Source organism: Galeopterus variegatus, unplaced genomic scaffold (assembly GCF_000696425.1).
Source record: "Galeopterus variegatus unplaced genomic scaffold, G_variegatus-3.0.2 Scaffold3153, whole genome shotgun sequence".
NCBI lineage: Eukaryota > Metazoa > Chordata > Mammalia > Dermoptera > Cynocephalidae > Galeopterus > Galeopterus variegatus.
In genome coordinates, this window is record NW_007729264.1 from 242,698 (window position 1) to 249,218 (window position 6,521).

Below are 6,521 nucleotides of genomic sequence, written 5' to 3' on the forward strand. Positions count from 1 at the left end.
TATAGATTTGTCAAAACCTATAGAATGTACAACACCAAGAAAGAATCCTAATATGAACTATGGACTTTGGGTGACAATAATGAGTCAATGTAGATTCATCAATTGTAACAAAGATATCACTCTGGTATAGGATGTTGATAGTGGGGGGTGGCTATGTGTGTTGGGGACAAGGGGCATATGGGAATTCTCTGTACTTTCTGGTCAATTTTGCTGTAAACCTAAAACTGTTCTTAAAAAAGGTGAAGTTTATTTTTTTAAATGGAAAAAAAAGGCAAACGTCAAATGAATAACCTACCTTCCACTTTAAGGACAAGAGAAAGAAAAGCAAACTAAACCCAAAGCAAACAGAAGGAAGAAAATATTACAGTGGAGATAAATGAAATTTAGAATAGAAAAACAAAAGAATCAAGGAAAACAAAAGTTGGTTCCTTGAAAAGATCAACAAAATTAACAAACCTTTAGTTAGACTGATATTGAGAAAAGAGAATACTGAAGTTACTAAGTCAGAAACAAAAGTGAGTATATTACTACCAACCTTAAAGAAATAAAAACTATGAACAACTATGCACTATGCCAACAAATTACATTACCTAGATGAAATGGACAAACTCCTAGAAACAAACCACCAAATCTGACTCAAGAAGAAATGGAAAATATAAATAGACCTATAACTAGTAAGATTTAATCAGTAAACCATGCATTCTATGAATATGTTGTATCACATTAATTGATGTTATTCAACCATAAAAAAAGAATGAAGTACTGATACATGATGCAAGATGGATAAATCTTTTTTTTTTTTTCCTTTTTGTCTTTTTTCGTGACCGGCAACGGATCGCAACCCTCGGTGTTGCGCCCGTACCAGACCGGGACTGGCAACGGTATCGCAACCCTCGGTGTTGCACCCACACCTCACTCAGCCAGTGAGCCGCCGGTCTGTATGTGGGATCCGAACCCTCGGCGGGAGCGCCGCCGCGCTCTCAAGCAGCGCACTGTAGCAGTGCGCCACCGGGCCAGCCCAAGATGGATAAATCTTTGAAACACTATACTAAGTGAAAAAAGCCAGACACAAAGGCTACATATTGTATGATTCACTTACACGAAATGCTCAGAAGAGGCAATCCATAGAGACACAAAGTATATTGGTGCTTGCCAGGGGACGGAGCGAGAGGAGAACGGGTAGTGACTGCTAACAGGTACAGGGTTTCTTTTCCGAGTAATGAAAATGTTCTGGAATTAGTGGTGATAGTTGTGGCCCCTTGTGAATATACTAAAAACCACTGAATTGTACATTACAAAATGGTGAAATTAATGGTATGTGAACTATATCTCAATAAAATGAGAGAGAGAGAGGGAAGGAGGGAGAAAAGAAGGGAGACAAAAAGGGGGAGACAGGAAGAAACAGAGGAAGTCAGCCAGTGATATTAACACTAGATAATGCACATTTCAAAGCAAAAAATATTACCAGGGATAAAAAAGGTCATTTCATCATGATAAGGAGTCAGTTAATCAAGGCAACATAGAAATCCTAAATGTTTATCCACCTATTAAAAGAGCATCAAAATTTATGAATAAAACATTATAGCAACTGCAAGAAGAAAAAAGACAAGTCCAAAACTCTTTTCAGAAATTTCTTTTCTGTTTTGTTTTGTTTTGTTTTGCTTTACCAGCAGCTGGCCGGTATGGGGATCCGAACCCTTGATCTGGGTGTTACAAGGCTTGTGCTCTAACCAACTGAGCTAACTGGCCAGCCCCTATTTTCAGAAATTTCAATACCCTTCTCTTAATAGTCGACACAACAATTTGACAGATAATAAGCAAGGATATTATAGACTTGAACAACAACTTGAATCAACTGACATTTGTAGAACTCTCTACCCAACCACAGGATACATATTCTCCTCAAATATAAACCATTTACCCAAACAGATCATATTCTGAGCCATTAAATAAGTCTCAATAAATTCAAATTATTTAAGTCTGACCACAATGGAATTAAATTAGAAATCAGTAACATAAAGATCTCAGGAAAATCCCCAAATATTTAGAATTAAATGACCTAGTTCTAAATAACCCATGGGTCAAAGAAGAAATGAAAAGAGAAATTAGAAAGTATTTTGAACTTAAATAAACACAACATGTCAGAATTTGTGACAGAAAAATCTGTGGTAGCTTGGGAGATAGGGGGTTTGAGGAGAGAGACTATGAACGAGTATGAGAAAAATTTCAGGGGTGACACATATGTTTATTATTGTGATTTGGTGATGGTTTCATGAGTCAAAACATATGTCAAAACTTATCAATTTGTACACCTTAAAAATGATCATGTTTCCTGTATGTCAATTACACATACCTCAATAAAGCTATTAATAGTGTGTATGTGCAACTATTTGTGTAAAATAAATACACATACAAATCACTGTATGTACAGAGACTATTTCTAAAAAGGCGTATTAGAAAAAAAAGTGCTGGCCTTTATAAAAGGGAACTAGAGGATTAGGAGAAAGTAGTAGGAGGAAGACTGATTACAGATACTTATTGTTCAAATTATTTATAAATGTAAAATAAAATTTCAACACTTTTTCAGTGTTTCAAATGCTAGTTTTATCAATTTTATATCAATTACATCAACTTCTTACATTGTGTTTAAATCAAGATCCAAATAAGGAGAGTACATTGAAATGAGTTGAAATGTCTCTTTTTTTTTTTTTTTTGTCTTTTGACTTTTTCCGTGTCCGGCAACGGATCGCAACCCTCAGTGTTGCCCCCGTACCGGACCTGGGACCGGCAACGGGACTGCAACCCTCGGCGTTGCTCCCGCGCCTCGCTCAGCCAGTGAGCGGGAACCGGTCCGCATGTGGGATCCAAACCCTCGGGCGGGAGCGCCGCCGCGCTTCCCAAGCGGCGCACTATCCAGTGCGCCACCGGGCCGGCCCTTGAAATGTCTCTTAAATTTCTTTTAATCTGTAAGTTCCCTTGATCTGTTTTGGGTGGTTTTTTTTTTCCTTGTTATTTATTTACTGAGGAATCTGGGTGGTCAAACCTTGTTTTAAATGCCCTTTGAATAAAGAACTAAGGGGAAGAGCTGTAACAAATGTTCTCCTCTATAGAAGATAAACACTGCAAGTGGAAACCAACCCTCATGGGCCGAATCAGCACCCAAGGAAGAAGTTCCCACCTGAGGTTCCCAAAGCTGTCATGCAAGTCAGTGGAAAAGGTCTAAAGGAGATCACGGCCAGAAATAATAAAAGCCTCAGCACATCCTAATACATGCAGTCTGTTTTAGAAGCAAAATCTTTCAATGATCGCTCCCTTTTGATAAGAGCTTACAATGTTCCACAAACTCTACTAAACTCTTTACAAGCATAATCTCATTGAACTCTATATGAGATAAGCATTTCATTATTATTCCCCCGTCACACATGAGTAAACCAAGGCACAGGAGAATAAAGTAACTACTCAAGCTTACACAACTCTTAAGCAATGGAGTGGGGACTTGAACCAAAGTCCTCCGACTCCAAAAATTACATGCTACCAGCTCTTGGATATTTTATTTCATGATACCCACAGAACAAAATAACCTTGGTAGTAAATGGGCCAAGAACCACTGCTCAGATCCTATCAATGAGTAATGACATTTTCTAAAACTCCAAGTGCTGTCAGACCTAAAGGCAAAGAACAAACTAACAGACTAAAAAGGAGGTTCATGAGGGAAATCCTCAGGTAAAACACATAGAATAAACTGAGGCAACTGTCAGCTGAGGCAATGGCATTGAATGACAATGCTAGAAAGATCTAAACAAGTTTTTCCAAGCAAATGGTTCTCCCCACCTTCCCCTCTTTCAGTCTCCACCTCCTTGAGTCCAGGGGAGAAAACCAGAGCGGTTAGCAGCATCCACAGCAGAAATCGGGCTGGGAAACACTTAACATGGAAACCATAGGGAAAACCCCAGAAACACTAACCAAGGCAAAAATAAAGTAAAAGCAGAAAGACAAAAGGGCCACTTTAGGTAAATTTAATGACTATAAAAGCTGCTCATGTAGCAGCAAAGAGATGCATTTTCCATTTGATGTAAAGTTGCTTCACCGCTTGCAGCTTGTCTCCAAAGCTTCATTACCTCTTTCATTAGTGACCAGTCATATCTCCCTTCCTGTTGGGAGGGAGTGTCCAAGTCAACTCAAGCCATCCACTCAGGTTAGCAATATGCCGAAGCATCCTTCAGAGTGGTCCTGCAGAAAGCATGTCCTTTAAGTGTCTGAGAACTGGCAGAGGTGATCTGAAAGAAAACCAATCAGAAGAAGGCAAGGTAACCAAGACTGCACCACAGGAACTTAACATGTAGCCTCTACAGGAGAAACTACCAAAAGGAATCTGATGCAGGTGAAAGGCCAGCAGAGACTGCATGGTTCCCTTGTGTCACCAGTCCCAGGAGGAAGAGATGTCTGATAGAAAGCAATGCATATAACTTAAGAAGTTAAAAATATATCACGCCCACACAGCCACTACTCCCTTTTCTCTTGGGAGGAGGCTCCTCCCCATTTCTAACCATAGGGTTCAGGTGTTTAAATCTATTTTCTCTATGAAATTTGGGGCAAAGACATCAGCACACACTAGCGGCTGCATAGGTGAGTAGAGATTTAAGGGAAAGGACTGGGAAAGTCAACTTACTAGGAAAATATAGTAGGATCAGCATTTCAGGGCCATGCTGTGTGTTCGTTTGCGTTTTATGATCATGAATGTGAAATGAGTGCAGTGGGTTTATATGGCAGAAACTATTGCTTGTTCCCCAACATCTCATCTCTTCTTCCTCAGTAACAGAACTCCCAGTTTTTAGCAGGGCACATGCTAAAATGAAGACCACATTTCTTACTTCCTTGCAGTCATAGTCATGTTACTAGGGGAAGTGGAATATGGAACTTCTGTGAAGAATCCTGAAAGGAAGAGGGCTGCCCTTTTCCTCTCTTTCTCCTCCTTCCTGCTAGCTAGAATACAAACTTGGTGACTAAAGCAGAAGCAGTCATCTTGGATCTTGAAGGAACCTGGGGAATGGTGGCCACACACAGCAGAGCAAAAGACAGAAAAAGCCTGACCTCTGATGATCATGGAGCCATCACAACCACCAGTCCTGAACGTTCCATATCCAGATTCTTATGAGAAAGTGAATTCCTATCTTATTTAAGCCACTGTATTTTGTTTGTTTTTTATTGAAACATGTTGATTATACTTATTTGTGGGGTACAGAGTTGAATTTCAATACATGTATATAATGTGTGATGATCAAATCAGGATAATTAGTATATTATATTCATCATTATAAAACTTAATCATTTCTTTGTGATGAGGACATCTGATCTCCTCTCTTCCAGCCATTTGATAACATGCAGTAAGTTATTGTTAATTATAGATGCCTAGCTCAATTGTACACCAACAGAACTTATTTTTCCTACCTAGCTGTTTTGTGTCCATTAACCAACCTCTCACTCCCTCTACTCCCCATCCCCACCTCTAGTAATCACAGTCCTGCTCTCTCCTTCTGAAAGTTCAAATTATTATTGTTGTTTCCTTATTTATTCGTGTGTTTTTAGCTCTCACTTATGAATGAGAACAGGTGGTATTTCTCTTTTTGTCCCTGGCTTATTTCACTTAATATAATTTTCTCTACCCTCATCCATGCTGCTGCAAATGGCTGAATTTCATTCTTTTTTATGGCTGAGTAGTATTCCACTGTGTATATATACCACATTTTCTTTATCCAATCTTCTTCCATCGATGGACATTTAGGTTGGTTCCATATCTTAGCTATTGTGAATAGAGCTACAATAAACATGGGAGTGCACGTATCCCTTCAACACAATGATTTCCATTCCTTTGGTATATACTCAGTAGTGGGATTGCTGGATCATACAATAGTTCTATATATAGTTGTTTGAGAAACCTCCATACTGTTTTCCATAATGGTTGTACTAACTTACAATCCTATCAACAATGTATAAGGGTTTCCCTTTCTCCACATCCTCCCCAGCATTTATTATTTTGTGTCTTTGAAAATAGCCAGTCTACTCACACACACACAAAAAACAAACAAACAACAACAACAACAACAACAAAAAAAAAACCCGGGGGGGGGGGGGGGGAGGTAAAAAAACCCAAATTTTTTTTTTTTTTTTTTGAAGTTCTTACAACAAGCAAATGGAGTGGACACACCTGGGTGGGAGGGGGGAGAGGGAGGAGGGAGGGAGGTTTCGGTGATGGGACATAATAATCATCTACATTGTATATTGACAAAATAAAAATAATAATTTAAAAAAAAAGAAAATAGCCAGTCTAACTGGGGTGTAAGCCACTGTATTTCAGGTTTTCTGTCACCACCATCTAACCTAATCTATGAAATACAGATTAACTGTGTGCTTTTTCTCCACAACTGTTCAGCTACTTGCATGTAGATGCAGAATAAGCAAAGAAGAGGGGGAGCAAGATGGCGACGGGTCTGGAGTGAGCGTGCCAGAGGACAGAGAGAGCC

General features: G+C 39.2%; 1 long non-coding RNA gene across 1 annotated transcript; it reads right to left on the reverse strand.

Annotated features, from left to right (window-relative positions):
* Positions 1 to 2,579: 2,579 nt before the first annotated feature.
* On the reverse strand, positions 2,580 to 4,298 carry LOC103599938. Its single transcript, XR_551341.1, has 2 exons — positions 2,944 to 4,298; positions 2,580 to 2,693 (listed from the first exon to the last, which is right to left on the reverse strand). It is a non-coding gene; the product is annotated as an uncharacterized LOC103599938 (long non-coding RNA).
* Between the last annotated feature and the right edge of the window lie 2,223 nt (positions 4,299 to 6,521).